The 17,863-nt window shown below is 43.5% G+C and overlaps 13 non-coding genes across 13 annotated transcripts; all 13 read right to left on the reverse strand.

Moving 5' to 3' along the window:
* Nucleotides 1-1,042: 1,042 nt before the first annotated feature.
* Nucleotides 1,043-1,129, reverse strand: trnay-gua (transfer RNA tyrosine (anticodon GUA)). The gene is given in 2 exon segments: nucleotides 1,043-1,078; nucleotides 1,093-1,129. It is a non-coding gene; the product is annotated as a tRNA-Tyr (tRNA).
* Nucleotides 1,130-2,254: 1,125 nt separating this feature from the next.
* trnas-aga (transfer RNA serine (anticodon AGA)) lies at nucleotides 2,255-2,336 on the reverse strand. Its single transcript has one exon. It is a non-coding gene; the product is annotated as a tRNA-Ser (tRNA).
* Nucleotides 2,337-3,170: 834 nt separating this feature from the next.
* trnay-gua (transfer RNA tyrosine (anticodon GUA)) lies at nucleotides 3,171-3,257 on the reverse strand. Its single transcript is given in 2 exon segments — nucleotides 3,171-3,206; nucleotides 3,221-3,257. It is a non-coding gene; the product is annotated as a tRNA-Tyr (tRNA).
* Nucleotides 3,258-4,381: 1,124 nt separating this feature from the next.
* trnas-aga (transfer RNA serine (anticodon AGA)) lies at nucleotides 4,382-4,463 on the reverse strand. Its single transcript has one exon. It is a non-coding gene; the product is annotated as a tRNA-Ser (tRNA).
* A 1,773-nt stretch (nucleotides 4,464-6,236) lies between these two features.
* trnas-aga (transfer RNA serine (anticodon AGA)) lies at nucleotides 6,237-6,318 on the reverse strand. Its single transcript has one exon. It is a non-coding gene; the product is annotated as a tRNA-Ser (tRNA).
* A 1,289-nt stretch (nucleotides 6,319-7,607) lies between these two features.
* On the reverse strand, nucleotides 7,608-7,694 carry trnay-gua (transfer RNA tyrosine (anticodon GUA)). Its single transcript is given in 2 exon segments — nucleotides 7,608-7,643; nucleotides 7,658-7,694. It is a non-coding gene; the product is annotated as a tRNA-Tyr (tRNA).
* Nucleotides 7,695-8,817: 1,123 nt separating this feature from the next.
* On the reverse strand, nucleotides 8,818-8,899 carry trnas-aga (transfer RNA serine (anticodon AGA)). Its single transcript has one exon. It is a non-coding gene; the product is annotated as a tRNA-Ser (tRNA).
* A 1,289-nt stretch (nucleotides 8,900-10,188) lies between these two features.
* On the reverse strand, nucleotides 10,189-10,275 carry trnay-gua (transfer RNA tyrosine (anticodon GUA)). The gene is given in 2 exon segments: nucleotides 10,189-10,224; nucleotides 10,239-10,275. It is a non-coding gene; the product is annotated as a tRNA-Tyr (tRNA).
* Nucleotides 10,276-11,452: 1,177 nt separating this feature from the next.
* trnas-aga (transfer RNA serine (anticodon AGA)) lies at nucleotides 11,453-11,534 on the reverse strand. The gene has a single exon. It is a non-coding gene; the product is annotated as a tRNA-Ser (tRNA).
* A 1,289-nt stretch (nucleotides 11,535-12,823) lies between these two features.
* trnay-gua (transfer RNA tyrosine (anticodon GUA)) lies at nucleotides 12,824-12,910 on the reverse strand. The gene is given in 2 exon segments: nucleotides 12,824-12,859; nucleotides 12,874-12,910. It is a non-coding gene; the product is annotated as a tRNA-Tyr (tRNA).
* Nucleotides 12,911-14,035: 1,125 nt separating this feature from the next.
* trnas-aga (transfer RNA serine (anticodon AGA)) lies at nucleotides 14,036-14,117 on the reverse strand. The gene has a single exon. It is a non-coding gene; the product is annotated as a tRNA-Ser (tRNA).
* A 1,773-nt stretch (nucleotides 14,118-15,890) lies between these two features.
* trnas-aga (transfer RNA serine (anticodon AGA)) lies at nucleotides 15,891-15,972 on the reverse strand. Its single transcript has one exon. It is a non-coding gene; the product is annotated as a tRNA-Ser (tRNA).
* A 1,773-nt stretch (nucleotides 15,973-17,745) lies between these two features.
* Nucleotides 17,746-17,827, reverse strand: trnas-aga (transfer RNA serine (anticodon AGA)). The gene has a single exon. It is a non-coding gene; the product is annotated as a tRNA-Ser (tRNA).
* Between the last annotated feature and the right edge of the window lie 36 nt (nucleotides 17,828-17,863).

Genomic DNA, 17,863 nt, shown 5'->3' on the forward strand with positions numbered 1-17,863 from the left:
CCTGCTGCCAGAGACCTGGCAGCGCTTCCTCTCACATAGCTGAGCCACATTTGGCTTGAGCGAGGAAGCAGTTGACACCCTCACTATGGCTTGAAGAAGATCGTCAGTAAGTCTCGACCTGTACTTGGACTTTTTGAAGTTATAGAAAAACTTTTTGCACAAATATGTGCTCCCAAAAAGGCACAGGCTCAGGGGAGCCGGGGGTCAATTTTCTCGACAGCGACCGGGCTGTTCATTATCAGCTGGGACAACATTAATTATTTATTATATAAAACAATGGGATGCAGCCATGGAGGCGTGATTCACTGGCTTTTAGTTTCTATAATAACCCCATGGATTCAGCTGTACGTCCTACCCAACACCGATGTTCTGTTGCTTATGTAACCGAGGCAGGTAAGCCTTTGATGAGGCTCCAGCCTGACTCCGAAGCGGGACGGCGGGCGGGAGCTGGCTGAATGGCCCCATTGAAGGTCCACACCCATTACTGACATCGTCAACGGAACGTCGGTGTTGGTCCTTAACGGCGGTAAAATTGACTTCGTCCAGCTCGAAGTCAAACATTCTCATTTCAAACACAGTAACAAGTAGGAATTCTATGACGGCTATGTGATGTTACACGAGCGCCTCCATAGTTGTGCAATGTTTCTCTGCTTGCATCAACCCCGGCTGATGGCCCGCCCTCGGGAGCCATATAGTCCAGTGTGATTGGTAGGTTCGTTCAGCTCCAGCTTGCACAAAAAAAGGAACCTTCTGCACACAACGCGGGAAAGTGCCATTCGTATAGAACTCGCTGGCCGCACTAAAGATTAAACTTTCATATCGTCCTGAGGGCCACAAAATATTGTCTCGCAGGCCGCAAGCTTGAGAACCCTGTTTTAATCCATGGTCAAAAGCAGTCCTGTAAATTGGAGCAGGAGCTTTGGTGAGTAAAGGCAACATGTTGCAGAGCTTTGAAAAAATGTCCTTGCAGCGGGAGATGTTAGTATAGGGACAAGTAGCCATGGCGTTAGAGCAGTACCTGGACTGTTCCGCCAAAATGTTCTCCTTCGAGCCGGAGTTGAACCAGCGACCTAAGGATCCCAGCTGACTAACCTACAGTCCTCCGCTCTACCAACTGAGCTATCGAAGGGTGGGGAGGGACTTGTTCTACATACCTCTAATCCAGAAGATTAGAGGTAAGAAGATTAGGTGCCAAGTCCAGCTGACAAAAGATGTCAATGACATTTAGTTTAACAGACTAACGTGGTTGGAAGGCGGATCCACTATGGTGTAATGTAACTGCTCACTGTAGTTTGTTTTGGTCAGCATGGCATTGTTTTAGGAATATTCAGACTTTACAATGCAGATCTTCCCAACACTTTCCTAAATGGTACTGAAAAACTAGCTAGGGACACTGGTTGAAAAGGGAATTTTAAGGGGGGGGAAGAAAAAAGAAGAGAGGAAGGGGGGAAGAGAAACAGAAAGAAAAGGAGAAAAATTCAATATAAAATCCATAATACACAGTAACAGTAACACAGAAAGTGTCAATACTTCAGCATACATTGAGATATGGTTCAAATTCATTTTAAACATGAATTAGGGCAAATCATTAGAATCACATCTTAATATAAACACCTCAACCACCCATTATTACCTCAATATAAACACATAGTAGGGTGACAGATTCTATTAAAAATCTCTTAATGAAAACTGGTATATGAAACCCAGCAAATGAAATACTGATTGTGCACCTAACACACTCTTGCCAGGATTTGCACCTGGAGTCTTCCACCCAAAGGATGGATGTGTTGCTATTACACCACAAGAGTTGTGTTTTTTTCCCCACATTTTTTTAAAGAGAGAGTGCAAACACAACAACTAAAAACTATATACAATAACAATTTAAAACCTGTCTATATACAAAACCCCAAAACACTAACAAATTACACCATCCCTGGATTAGGTGCCAAGTCCAGCTGACAAAAGATTTTAATGACATTTAGGTTAAAAGGCTAATGTGGTTGGAAGGCGGATCCACTATGTTGCAATGTAATTGCTCACTGTAGTTTGTTTTGGTCAGCATGGTATTTGTTTAGGACTATTCAGCCTTTACAATGTGCAGCAGCATATTCATTAATATACAGTACAATGCCTCAGCAGATGTTCCCAACACTTTCCCAATTGGTACTGAAAAACAAGCTAGGAACACAACACTAATTATGCAATGGTCAATCAAGAACCTTATCCAAGGTAAAACAACATCAGGGGAACTTCACGTTGTTGGCAGGATTCGAACCTGCGCGGGGAGACCCCAATGGATTTCTAGTCCATCGCCTTAACCACTCGGCCACAACAACACTCCTGGAGGCTCACGCGAAGGTGGCTAGGCCACCGTCTGTTGATTCCAGGGGTCTCAAACTCAAATTACCTGAGGGCTGCAGGACGCAGAGTCTGGGTGTGGCTGGGCTGCATCAGGTATTCCACTGAAAAAGCTTTGTTCAAAAAATCTAATCTTCTCAAACATCACTACTAACAGTTCTTTAACTATAATGGGTTCTTGTGAACATGAACGGTTTTTCTAAAAATGGCTTCTCTTGCCTGCTTCCTGCTGCCAGAGACCTGGCAGCGCTTCCTCTCACATAGCTGAGCCACATTTGGCTTGAGCGAGGAAGCAGTTGACACCCTCACTATGGCTTGAAGAAGATCGTCAGTAAGTCTCGACCTGTACTGTACTTGTACTTTGACTTTTTGCTATGTGATGTTACACGAGCGCCTCCATAGTTGTGCAATGTTTCTCTGCTTGCATCAACCCCGGCTGATGGCCCGCCCTCGGGAGCCATATAGTCCAGTGTGATTGGTAGGTTCGTTCAGCTCCAGCTTGCACAAAAAAAGGAACCTTCTGCACACAACGCGGGAAAGTGCCATTCGTATAGAACTCGCTGGCCGCACTAAAGATTAAACTTTCATATCGTCCTGAGGGCCACAAAATATTGTCTCGCAGGCCGCAAGCTTGAGAACCCTGTTTTAATCCATGGTCAAAAGCAGTCCTGTAAATTGGAGCAGGAGCTTTGGTGAGTAAAGGCAACATGTTGCAGAGCTTTGAAAAAATGTCCTTGCAGCGGGAGATGTTAGTATAGGGACAAGTAGCCATGGCGTTAGAGCAGTACCTGGACTGTTCCGCCAAAATGTTCTCCTTCGAGCCGGAGTTGAACCAGCGACCTAAGGATCCCAGCTGACTAACCTACAGTCCTCCGCTCTACCAACTGAGCTATCGAAGGGTGGGGAGGGACTTGTTCTACGTACCTCTAATCCAGAAGATTAGAGGTAAGAAGATTAGGTGCCAAGTCCAGCTGACAAAAGATGTCAATGACATTTAGTTTAACAGACTAACGTGGTTGGAAGGCGGATTCACTATGGTGTAATGTAACTGCTCACTGTAGTTTGTTTTGGTCAGCATGGCATTTTTTTAGGAATATTCAGACTTTACAATGCAGATCTTCCCAACACTTTCCTAAATGGTACTGAAAAACTAGCTAGGGACACTGGTTGAAAAGGGAATTTTAAAGGGGGGGAAGAAAAAGAAGAGAGGAAGGGGGGAAGAGAAACAGAAAGAAAAGGAGAAAAATTCAATATAAAATCCATAATACACAGTAACAGTAACACAGAAAGTGTCAATACTTCAGCATACATTGAGATATGGTTCAAATTCATTTTAAACATGAATTAGGGCAAATCATTAGAATCACATCTTAATATAAACACCTCAACCACCCATTATTACCTCAATATAAACACATAGTAGGGTGACAGATTCTATTAAAAATCTCTTAATGAAAACTGGTATATGAAACCCAGCAAATGAAATACTGATTGTGCACCTAACACACTCTTGCCAGGATTTGCACCTGGAGTCTTCCACCCAAAGGATGGATGTGTTGCTATTACACCACAAGAGTTGTGTTTTTTTCCCCACATTTTTTTAAAGAGAGAGTGCAAACACAACAACTAAAAACTATATACAATAACAATTTAAAACCTGTCTATATACAAAACCCCAAAACACTAACAAATTACACCATCCCTGGATTAGGTGCCAAGTCCAGCTGACAAAAGATTTTAATGACATTTAGTTTAAAAGGCTAATGTGGTTGGAAGGCGGATCCACTATGTTGCAATGTAATTGCTCACTGTAGTTTGTTTTGGTCAGCATGGTATTTGTTTAGGACTATTCAGCCTTTACAATGTGCAGCAGCATATTCATTAATATACAGTACAATGCCTCAGCAGATGTTCCCAACACTTTCCCAATTGGTACTGAAAAACAAGCTAGGAACACAACACTAATTATGCAATGGTCAATCAAGAACCTTATCCAAGGTAAAACAACATCAGGGGAACTTCACGTTGTTGGCAGGATTCGAACCTGCGCGGGGAGACCCCAATGGATTTCTAGTCCATCGCCTTAACCACTCGGCCACAACAACACTCCTGGAGGCTCACGCGAAGGTGGCTAGGCCACCATCTGTTGATTCCAGGGGTCTCAAACTCAAATTACCTGAGGGCTGCAGGACGCAGAGTCTGGGTGTGGCTGGGCTGCATCAGGTATTCCACTGAAAAAGCTTTGTTCAAAAAATCTAATCTTCTCAAACATCACTACTAACAGTTCTTTAACTATAATGGGTTCTTGTGAACATGAACGGTTTTTCTAAACATGGCTTCTCTTGCCTGCTTCCTGCTGCCAGAGACCTGGCAGCGCTTCCTCTCACATAGCTGAGCCACATTTGGCTTGAGCGAGGAAGCAGTTGACACCCTCACTATGGCTTGAAGAAGATCGTCAGTAAGTCTCGACCTGTACTTGGACTTTTTGAAGTTATAGAAAAACTTTTTGCACAAATATGTGCTCCCAAAAAGGCACAGGCTCAGGGGAGCCGGGGGTCAATTTTCTCGACAGCGACCGGGCTGTTCATTATCAGCTGGGACAACATTAATTATTTATTATATAAAACAATGGGATGCAGCCATGGAGGCGTTATTCACTGGCTTTTAGTTTCTATAATAACCCCATGGATTCAGCTGTACGTCCTACCCAACACCGATGTTCTGTTGCTTATGTAACCGAGGCAGGTAAGCCTTTGATGAGGCTCCAGCCTGACTCCGAAGCGGGACGGCGGGCGGGAGCTGGCTGAATGGCCCCATTGAAGGTCCACACCCATTAGTGACATCGTCAACGGAACGTCGGTGTTGGTCCTTAACGGCGGTAACATTGACTTCGTCCAGCTCGAAGTCAAACATTCTCATTTCAAACACAGTAACAAGTAGGAATTCTATGACGGCTATGTGATGTTACACGAGCGCCTCCATAGTTGTGCAATGTTTCTCTGCTTGCATCACCCCCGGCTGATGGCCCGCCCTCGGGAGCCATATAGTCCAGTGTGATTGAGAGGAAGGGGGGAAGAGAAACAGAAAGAAAAAAAGAAAAATTCAATATAAAATCCATAATACACAGTAACAGTAACACAGAAAATGTCAATACTTCAGCATACATTGAGATATGGTTCAAATTCATTTTAAACATGAATTAGGGCAAATCATTAGAATCACATCTTAATATAAACACCTCAACCACCCATTATTACCTCAATATAAACACATAGTAGGGTGACAGATTCTATTAAAAATCTCTTAATGAAAACTGGTATATGAAACCCAGCAAATGAAATACTGATTGTGCACCTAACACACTCTTGCCAGGATTTGCACCTGGAGTCTTCCACCCAAAGGATGGATGTGTTGCTATTACACCACAAGAGTTGTGTTTTTTTCCCCACATTTTTTTAAAGAGAGAGTGCAAACACAACAACTAAAAACTATATACAATAACAATTTAAAACCTGTCTATATACAAAACCCCAAAACACTAACAAATTACACCATCCCTGGATTAGGTACCAAGTCCAGCTGACAAATAATTTTAATGACATTTAGTTTAAAAGGCTAATGTGGTTGGAAGGCGGATCCACTATGTTGCAATGTAATTGCTCACTGTAGTTTGTTTTGGTCAGCATGGTATTTGTTTAGGACTATTCAGCCTTTACAATGTGCAGCAGCATATTCATTAATATACAGTACAATGCCTCAGCAGATGTTCCCAACACTTTCCCAATTGGTACTGAAAAACAAGCTAGGAACACAACACTAATTATGCAATGGTCAATCAAGAACCTTATCCAAGGTAAAACAACATCAGGGGAACTTCACGTTGTTGGCAGGATTCGAACCTGCGCGGGGAGACCCCAATGGATTTCTAGTCCATCGCCTTAACCACTCGGCCACAACAACACTCCTGGAGGCTCACGCGAAGGTGGCTAGGCCACCGTCTGTTGATTCCAGGGGTCTCAAACTCAAATTACCTGAGGGCTGCAGGACGCAGAGTCTGGGTGTGGCTGGGCTGCATCAGGTATTCCACTGAAAAAGCTTTGTTCAAAAAATCTAATCTTCTCAAACATCACTACTAACAGTTCTTTAACTATAATGGGTTCTTGTGAACATGAACGGTTTTTCTAAACATGGCTTCTCTTGCCTGCTTCCTGCTGCCAGAGACCTGGCAGCGCTTCCTCTCACATAGCTGAGCCACATTTGGCTTGAGCGAGGAAGCAGTTGACACCCTTACTATGGCTTGAAGAAGATCGTCAGTAAGTCTCGACCTGTACTTGGACTTTTTGAAGTTATAGAAAAACTTTTTGCACAAATATGTGCTCCCAAAAAGGCACAGGCTCAGGGGAGCCGGGGGTCAATTTTCTCGACAGCGACCGGGCTGTTCATTATCAGCTGGGACAACATTAATTATTTATTATATAAAACAATGGGATGCAGCCATGGAGGCGTTATTCACTGGCTTTTAGTTTCTATAATAACCCCATGGATTCAGCTGTACGTCCTACCCAACACCGATGTTCTGTTGCTTATGTAACCGAGGCAGGTAAGCCTTTGATGAGGCTCCAGCCTGACTCCGAAGCGGGACGGCGGGCGGGAGCTGGCTGAATGGCCCCATTGAAGGTCCACACCCATTAGTGACATCGTCAACGGAACGTCGGTGTTGGTCCTTAACGGCGGTAACATTGACTTCGTCCAGCTCGAAGTCAAACATTCTCATTTCAAACACAGTAACAAGTAGGAATTCTATGACGGCTATGTGATGTTACACGAGCGCCTCCATAGTTGTGCAATGTTTCTCTGCTTGCATCAACCCCGGCTGATGGCCCGCCCTCGGGAGCCATATAGTCCAGTGTGATTGGTAGGTTCGTTCAGCTCCAGCTTGCACAAAAAAAGGAACCTTCTGCACACAACGCGGGAAAGTGCCATTCGTATAGAACTCGCTGGCCGCACTAAAGATTAAACTTTCATATCGTCCTGAGGGCCACAAAATATTGTCTCGCAGGCCGCAAGCTTGAGAACCCTGTTTTAATCCATGGTCAAAAGCAGTCCTGTAAATTGGAGCAGGAGCTTTGGTGAGTAAAGGCAACATGTTGCAGAGCTTTGAAAAAATGTCCTTGCAGCGGGAGATGTTAGTATAGGGACAAGTAGCCATGGCGTTAGAGCAGTACCTGGACTGTTCCGCCAAAATGTTCTCCTTCGAGCCGGAGTTGAACCAGCGACCTAAGGATCCCAGCTGACTAACCTACAGTCCTCCGCTCTACCAACTGAGCTATCGAAGGGTGGGGAGGGACTTGTTCTACGTACCTCTAATCCAGAAGATTAGAGGTAAGAAGATTAGGTGCCAAGTCCAGCTGACAAAAGATGTCAATGACATTTAGTTTAACAGACTAACGTGGTTGGAAGGCGGATCCACTATGGTGTAATGTAACTGCTCACTGTAGTTTGTTTTGGTCAGCATGGCATTTTTTTAGGAATATTCAGACTTTACAATGCAGATCTTCCCAACACTTTCCTAAATGGTACTGAAAAACTAGCTAGGGACACTGGTTGAAAAGGGAATTTTAAAGGGGGGGAAGAAAAAGAAGAGAGGAAGGGGGGAAGAGAAACAGAAAGAAAAAGAGAAAAATTCAATATAAAATCCATAATACACAGTAACAGTAACACAGAAAGTGTCAATACTTCAGCATACATTGAGATATGGTTCAAATTCATTTTAAACATGAATTAGGGCAAATCATTAGAATCACATCTTAATATAAACACCTCAACCACCCATTATTACCTCAATATAAACACATAGTAGGGTGACAGATTCTATTAAAAATCTCTTAATGAAAACTGGTATATGAAACCCAGCAAATGAAATACTGATTGTGCACCTAACACACTCTTGCCAGGATTTGCACCTGGAGTCTTCCACCCAAAGGATGGATGTGTTGCTATTACACCACAAGAGTTGTGTTTTTTCCCCACATTTTTTTAAAGAGAGAGTGCAAACACAACAACTAAAAACTATATACAATAACAATTTAAAACCTGTCTATATACAAAACCCCAAAACACTAACAAATTACACCATCCCTGGATTAGGTGCCAAGTCCAGCTGACAAAAGATTTTAATGACATTTAGTTTAAAAGGCTAATGTGGTTGGAAGGCGGATCCACTATGTTGCAATGTAATTGCTCACTGTAGTTTGTTTTGGTCAGCATGGTATTTGTTTAGGACTATTCAGCCTTTACAATGTGCAGCAGCATATTCATTAATATACAGTACAATGCCTCAGCAGATGTTCCCAACACTTTCCCAATTGGTACTGAAAAACAAGCTAGGAACACAACACTAATTATGCAATGGTCAATCAAGAACCTTATCCAAGGTAAAACAACATCAGGGGAACTTCACGTTGTTGGCAGGATTCGAACCTGCTCGGGGAGACCCCAATGGATTTCTAGTCCATCGCCTTAACCACTCGGCCACAACAACACTCCTGGAGGCTCACGCGAAGGTGGCTAGGCCACCGTCTGTTGATTCCAGGGGTCTCAAACTCAAATTACCTGAGGGCTGCAGGACGCAGAGTCTGGGTGTGGCTGGGCTGCATCAGGTATTCCACTGAAAAAGCTTTGTTCAAAAAATCTAATCTTCTCAAACATCACTACTAACAGTTCTTTAACTATAATGGGTTCTTGTGAACATGAACGGTTTTTCTAAACATGGCTTCTCTTGCCTGCTTCCTGCTGCCAGAGACCTGGCAGCGCTTCCTCTCACATAGCTGAGCCACATTTGGCTTGAGCGAGGAAGCAGTTGACACCCTCACTATGGCTTGAAGAAGATCGTCAGTAAGTCTCGACCTGTACTTGGACTTTTTGAAGTTATAGAAAAACTTTTTGCACAAATATGTGCTCCCAAAAAGGCACAGGCTCAGGGGAGCCGGGGGTCAATTTTCTCGACAGCGACCGGGCTGTTCATTATCAGCTGGGACAACATTAATTATTTATTATATAAAACAATGGGATGCAGCCATGGAGGCGTTATTCACTGGCTTTTAGTTTCTATAATAACCCCATGGATTCAGCTGTACGTCCTACCCAACACCGATGTTCTGTTGCTTATGTAACCGAGGCAGGTAAGCCTTTGATGAGGCTCCAGCCTGACTCCGAAGCGGGACGGCGGGCGGGAGCTGGCTGAATGGCCCCATTGAAGGTCCACACCCATTAGTGACATCGTCAACGGAACGTCGGTGTTGGTCCTTAACGGCGGTAACATTGACTTCGTCCAGCTCGAAGTCAAACATTCTCATTTCAAACACAGTAACAAGTAGGAATTCTATGACGGCTATGTGATGTTACACGAGCGCCTCCATAGTTGTGCAATGTTTCTCTGCTTGCATCAACCCCGGCTGATGGCCCGCCCTCGGGAGCCATATAGTCCAGTGTGATTGGTAGGTTCGTTCAGCTCCAGCTTGCACAAAAAAAGGAACCTTCTGCACACAACGCGGGAAAGTGCCATTCGTATAGAACTCGCTGGCCGCACTAAAGATTAAACTTTCATATCGTCCTGAGGGCCACAAAATATTGTCTCGCAGGCCGCAAGCTTGAGAACCCTGTTTTAATCCATGGTCAAAAGCAGTCCTGTAAATTGGAGCAGGAGCTTTGGTGAGTAAAGGCAACATGTTGCAGAGCTTTGAAAAAATGTCCTTGCAGCGAGAGATGTTAGTATAGGGACAAGTAGCCATGGCGTTAGAGCAGTACCTGGACTGTTCCGCCAAAATGTTCTCCTTCGAGCCGGAGTTGAACCAGCGACCTAAGGATCCCAGCTGACTAACCTACAGTCCTCCGCTCTACCAACTGAGCTATCGAAGGGTGGGGAGGGACTTGTTCTACGTACTTCTAATGCAGAAGATGGTAAAAATCCATGTACGTACGTAACCATCTTTTAGTTACACCGGCTTATGCTTGTCTCTGGATTAGGTGCCAAGTCCAGCTGACAAAAGATGTCAATGACATTTAGTTTAACAGACTAACGTGGTTGGAATGCGGATCCACTATGGTGTAATGTAATTGCTCACTGTAGTTTGTTTTGGTCAGCATGGCATTTTTTTAGGACTATTCAGACTTTACAATGCAGATGTTCCCAACACTTTCATAAATGGTACTGAAAAACTAGCTAGGGACACTGGTTGAAAAGGGAATTTTAAGGGGGGGGGGAAGAAAAAAGAAGAGAGGAAGGGGGGAAGAGAAACAGAAAGAAAAGGAGAAAAATTCAATATAAAATCCATAATACACAGTAACAGTAACACAGAAAATGTCAATACTTCAGCATACATTGAGATATGGTTCAAATTCATTTTAAACATGAATTAGGGCAAATCATTAGAATCACATCTTAATATAAACACCTCAACCACCCATTATTACCTCAATATAAACACATAGTAGGGTGACAGATTCTATTAAAAATCTCTTAATGAAAACTGGTATATGAAACCCAGCAAATGAAATACTGATTGTGCACCTAACACACTCTTGCCAGGATTTGCACCTGGAGTCTTCCACCCAAAGGATGGATGTGTTGCTATTACACCACAAGAGTTGTGTTTTTTTCCCCACATTTTTTTAAAGAGAGAGTGCAAACACAACAACTAAAAACTATATACAATAACAATTTAAAACCTGTCTATATACAAAACCCCAAAACACTAACAAATTACACCATCCCTGGATTAGGTGCCAAGTCCAGCTGACAAAAGATGTTAATGACATTTAGTTTAACAGGCTAATGTGGTTGGAAGGCGGATCCACTATGTTGCAATGTAGTTGCTCACTGTAGTTTGTTTTGGTCAGCATGGTATTTGTTTAGGACTATTCAGCCTTTACAATGTGCAGCAGCAGATTCATTAATATACAGTACAATGCCTCAGCAGATGTTCCCAACACTTTCCCAATTGGTACTGAAAAACAAGCTAGGAACACAACACTAATTATGCAATGGTCAATCAAGAACCTTATCCAAGGTAAAACAACATCAGGGGGAACTTCACATTGTTGGCAGGATTCGAACCTGCGCGGGGAGACCCCAATGGATTTCTAGTCCATCGCCTTAACCACTCGGCCACAACAACACTCCTGGAGGCTCACGCGAAGGTGGCTAGGCCACCGTCTGTTGATTCCAGGGGTCTCAAACTCAAATTACCTGAGGGCTGCAGGACGCAGAGTCTGGGTGTGGCTGGGCTGCATCAGGTATTCCACTGAAAAAGCTTTGTTCAAAAAATCTAATCTTCTCAAACATCACTACTAACAGTTCTTTAACTATAATGGGTTCTTTTGAACATTAACGGTTTTTCTAAACATGGCTTCTCTTGCCTGCTTCCTGCTGCCAGAGATCTGGCAGCGCTTCCTCTCACATAGCTGAGCCACATTTGGCTTGAGCGAGGAAGCAGTTGACACCCTCACTATGGCTTGAAGAAGATCGTCAGTAAGTCTCGACCTGTACTTGGACTTTTTGAAGTTATAGAAAAACTTTTTGCACAAATATGTGCTCCCAAAAAGGCACAGGCTCAGGGGAGCCGGGGGTCAATTTTCTCGACAGCGACCGGGCTGTTCATTATCAGCTGGGACAACATTAATTATTTATTATATAAAACAATGGGATGCAGCCATGGAGGCGTTATTCACTGGCTTTTAGTTTCTATAATAACCCCATGGATTCAGCTGTACGTCCTACCCAACACCGATGTTCTGTTGCTTATGTAACCGAGGCAGGTAAGCCTTTGATGAGGCTCCAGCCTGACTCCGAAGCGGGACGGCGGGCGGGAGCTGGCTGAATGGCCCCATTGAAGGTCCACACCCATTAGTGACATCGTCAACGGAACGTCGGTGTTGGTCCTTAACGGCGGTAACATTGACTTCGTCCAGCTCGAAGTCAAACATTCTCATTTCAAACACAGTAACAAGTAGGAATTCTATGACGGCTATGTGATGTTACACGAGCGCCTCCATAGTTGTGCAATGTTTCTCTGCTTGCATCACCCCCGGCTGATGGCCCGCCCTCGGGAGCCATATAGTCCAGTGTGATTGGTAGGTTCGTTCAGCTCCAGCTTGCACAAAAAAAGGAACCTTCTGCACACAACGCGGGAAAGTGCCATTCGTATAGAACTCGCTGGCCGCACTAAAGATTAAACTTTCATATCGTCCTGAGGGCCACAAAATATTGTCTCGCAGGCCGCAAGCTTGAGAACCCTGTTTTAATCCATGGTCAAAAGCAGTCCTGTAAATTGGAGCAGGAGCTTTGGTGAGTAAAGGCAACATGTTGCAGAGCTTTGAAAAAATGTCCTTGCAGCGGGAGATGTTAGTATAGGGACAAGTAGCCATGGCGTTAGAGCAGTACCTGGACTGTTCCGCCAAAATGTTCTCCTTCGAGCCGGAGTTGAACCAGAGACCTAAGGATCCCAGCTGACTAACCTACAGTCCTCCGCTCTACCAACTGAGCTATCGAAGGGTGGGGAGGGACTTGTTCTACGTACCTCTAATCCAGAAGATTAGAGGTAAGAAGATTAGGTGCCAAGTCCAGCTGACAAAAGATGTCAATGACATTTAGTTTAACAGACTAACGTGGTTGGAAGGCGGATCCACTATGGTGTAATGTAACTGCTCACTGTAGTTTGTTTTGGTCAGCATGGCATTTTTTTAGGAATATTCAGACTTTACAATGCAGATCTTCCCAACACTTTCCTAAATGGTACTGAAAAACTAGCTAGGGACACTGGTTGAAAAGGGAATTTTAAGGGGGGGGAAGAAAAAAGAAGAGAGGAAGGGGGGAAGAGAAACAGAAAGAAAAGGAGAAAAATTCAATATAAAATCCATAATACACAGTAACAGTAACACAGAAAGTGTCAATACTTCAGCATACATTGAGATATGGTTCAAATTCATTTTAAACATGAATTAGGGCAAATCATTAGAATCACATCTTAATATAAACACCTCAACCACCCAATATTACCTCAATATAAACACATAGTAGGGTGACAGATTCTATTAAAAATCTCTTAATGAAAACTGGTATATGAAACCCAGCAAATGAAATACTGATTGTGCACCTAACACACTCTTGCCAGGATTTGCACCTGGAGTCTTCCACCCAAAGGATGGATGTGTTGCTATTACACCACAAGAGTTGTGTTTTTTTCCCCACATTTTTTTAAAGAGAGAGTGCAAACACAACAACTAAAAACTATATACAATAACAATTTAAAACCTGTCTATATACAAAACCCCAAAACACTAACAAATTACACCATCCCTGGATTAGGTGCCAAGTCCAGCTGACAAAAGATGTTAATGACATTTAGTTTAACAGGCTAATGTGGTTGGAAGGCGGATCCACTATGTTGCAATGTAGTTGCTCACTGTAGTTTGTTTTGGTCAGCATGGTATTTGTTTAGGACTATTCAGCCTTTACAATGTGCAGCAGCATATTCATTAATATACAGTACAATGCCTCAGCAGATGTTCCCAACACTTTCCCAATTGGTACTGAAAAACAAGCTAGGAACACAACACTAATTATGCAATGGTCAATCAAGAACCTTATCCAAGGTAAAACAACATCAGGGGAACTTCACGTTGTTGGCAGGATTCGAACCTGCGCGGGGAGACCCCAATGGATTTCTAGTCCATCGCCTTAACCACTCGGCCACAACAACACTCCTGGAGGCTCACGCGAAGGTGGCTAGGCCACCGTCTGTTGATTCCAGGGGTCTCAAACTCAAATTACCTGAGGGCTGCAGGACGCAGAGTCTGGGTGTGGCTGGGCTGCATCAGGTATTCCACTGAAAAAGCTTTGTTCAAAAAATCTAATCTTCTCAAACATCACTACTAACAGTTCTTTAACTATAATGGGTTCTTGTGAACATGAACGGTTTTTCTAAACATGGCTTCTCTTGCCTGCTTCCTGCTGCCAGAGATCTGGCAGCGCTTCCTCTCACATAGCTGAGCCACATTTGGCTTGAGCGAGAAAGCAGTTGACACCCTCACTATGGCTTGAAGAAGATCGTCAGTAAGTCTCGACCTGTACTTGGACTTTTTGAAGTTATAGAAAAACTTTTTGCACAAATATGTGCTCCCAAAAAGGCACAGGCTCAGGGGAGCCGGGGGTCAATTTTCTCGACAGCGACCGGGCTGTTCATTATCAGCTGGGACAACATTAATTATTTATTATATAAAACAATGGGATGCAGCCATGGAGGCGTTATTCACTGGCTTTTAGTTTCTATAATAACCCCATGGATTCAGCTGTACGTCCTACCCAACACCGATGTTCTGTTGCTTATGTAACCGAGGCAGGTAAGCCTTTGATGAGGCTCCAGCCTGACTCCGAAGCGGGACGGCGGGCGGGAGCTGGCTGAATGGCCCCATTGAAGGTCCACACCCATTAGTGACATCGTCAACGGAACGTCGGTGTTGGTCCTTAACGGCGGTAACATTGACTTCGTCCAGCTCGAAGTCAAACATTCTCATTTCAAACACAGTAACAAGTAGGAATTCTATGACGGCTATGTGATGTTACACGAGCGCCTCCATAGTTGTGCAATGTTTCTCTGCTTGCATCACCCCCGGCTGATGGCCCGCCCTCGGGAGCCATATAGTCCAGTGTGATTGAGAGGAAGGGGGGAAGAGAAACAGAAAGAAAAAGAGAAAAATTCAATATAAAATCCATAATACACAGTAACAGTAACACAGAAAATGTCAATACTTCAGCATACATTGAGATATGGTTCAAATTCATTTTAAACATGAATTAGGGCAAATCATTAGAATCACATCTTAATATAAACACCTCAACCACCCATTATTACCTCAGTATAAACACATAGTAGGGTGACAGATTCTATTAAAAATCTCTTAATGAAAACTGGTATATGAAACCCAGCAAATGAAATACTGATTGTGCACCTAACACACTCTTGCCAGGATTTGCACCTGGAGTCTTCCACCCAAAGGATGGATGTGTTGCTATTACACCACAAGAGTTGTGTTTTTTTCCCCACATTTTTTTAAAGAGAGAGTGCAAACACAACAACTAAAAACTATATACAATAACAATTTAAAACCTGTCTATATACAAAACCCCAAAACACTAACAAATTACACCATCCCTGGATTAGGTGCCAAGTCCAGCTTACAAAAGATGTTAATGACATTTAGTTTAACAGGCTAATGTGGTTGGAAGGCGGATCCACTATGTTGCAATGTAGTTGCTCACTGTAGTTTGTTTTGGTCAGCATGGTATTTGTTTAGGACTATTCAGCCTTTACAATGTGCAGCAGCAGATTCATTAATATACAGTACAATGCCTCAGCAGATGTTCCCAACACTTTCCCAATTGGTACTGAAAAACAAGCTAGGAACACAACACTAATTATGCAATGGTCAATCAAGAACCTTATCCAAGGTAAAACAACATCAGGGGAACTTCACGTTGTTGGCAGGATTCGAACCTGCGCGGGGAGACCCCAGTGGATTTCTAGTCCATCGCATTAACCACTCGGCCACAACAACACTCCTGGAGGCTCACGCGAAGGTGGCTAGGCCACCGTCTGTTGATTCCAGGGGTCTCAAACTCAAATTACCTGAGGGCTGCAGGACGCAGAGTCTGGGTGTGGCTGGGCTGCATCAGGTATTCCACTGAAAAAGCTTTGTTCAAAAAATCTAATCTTCTCAAACATCACTACTAACAGTTCTTTAACTATAATGGGTTCTTTTGAACATGAACGGTTTTTCTAAACATGGCTTCTCTTGCCTGCTTCCTGCTGCCAGAGACCTGGCAGCGCTTCCTCTCACATAGCTGAGCCACATTTGGCTTGAGCGAGGAAGCAGTTGACACCCTCACTATGGCTTGAAGAAGATCGTCAGTAAGTCTCGACCTGTACTTGGACTTTTTGAAGTTATAGAAAAACTTTTTGCACAAATATGTGCTCCCAAAAAGGCACAGGCTCAGGGGAGCCGGGGGTCAATTTTCTCGACAGCGACCGGGCTGTTCATTATCAGCTGGGACAACATTAATTATTTATTATATAAAACAATGGGATGCAGCCATGGAGGCGTGATTCACTGGCTTTTAGTTTCTATAATAACCCCATGGATTCAGCTGTACGTCCTACCCAACACCGATGTTCTGTTGCTTATGTAACCGAGGCAGGTAAGCCTTTGATGAGGCTCCAGCCTGACTCCGAAGCGGGACGGCGGGCGGGAGCTGGCTGAATGGCCCCATTGAAGGTCCACACCCATTAGTGACATCGTCAACGGAACGTCGGTGTTGGTCCTTAACGGCGGTAACATTGACTTCGTCCAGCTCGAAGTCAAACATTCTCATTTCAAACACAGTAACAAGTAGGAATTCTATGACGGCTATGCTATGTTACACGAGCGCCTCCATAGTTGTGCAATGTTTCTCTGCTTGCATCAACCCCGGCTGATGGCCCGCCCTCGGGAGCCATATAGTCCAGTGTGATTGAGAGGAAGGGGGGAAGAGAAACAGAAAGAAAAAGAGAAAAATTCAATATAAAATCCATAATACACAGTAACAGTAACACAGAAAATGTCAATACTTCAGCATACATTGAGATATGGTTCAAATTCATTTTAAACATGAATTAGGGCAAATCATTAGAATCACATCTTAATATAAACACCTCAACCACCCATTATTACCTCAATATAAACACATAGTAGGGTGACAGATTCTATTAAAAATCTCTTAATGAAAACTGGTATATGAAACCCAGCAAATGAAATACTGATTGTGCACCTAACACACTCTTGCCAGGATTTGCACCTGGAGTCTTCCACCCAAAGGATGGATGTGTTGCTATTACACCACAAGAGTTGTGTTTTTTTCCCCACATTTTTTTAAAGAGAGAGTGCAAACACAACAACTAAAAACTATATACAATAACAATTTAAAACCTGTCTATATACAAAACCCCAAAACACTAACAAATTACACCATCCCTGGATTAGGTGCCAAGTCCAGCTGACAAAAGATGTTAATGACATTTAGTTTAACAGGCTAATGTGGTTGGAAGGCGGATCCACTATGTTGCAATGTAGTTGCTAACTGTAGTTTGTTTTGGTCAGCATGGTATTTGTTTAGGACTATTCAGCCTTTACAATGTGCAGCAGCAGATTCATTAATATACAGTACAATGCCTCAGCAGATGTTCCCAACACTTTCCCAATTGGTACTGAAAAACAAGCTAGGAACACAACACTAATTATGCAATGGTCAATCAAGAACCTTATCCAAGGTAAAACAACATCAGGGGAACTTCACATTGTTGGCAGGATTCGAACCTGCGCGGGGAGACCCCAATGGATTTCTAGTCCATCGCCTTAACCACTCGGCCACAACAACACTCCTGGAGGCTCACGCGAAGGTGGCTAGGCCACC

This window comes from Channa argus, unplaced genomic scaffold (assembly GCF_033026475.1).
Source record: "Channa argus isolate prfri unplaced genomic scaffold, Channa argus male v1.0 Contig043, whole genome shotgun sequence".
Taxonomy (NCBI): domain Eukaryota; kingdom Metazoa; phylum Chordata; class Actinopteri; order Anabantiformes; family Channidae; genus Channa; species Channa argus.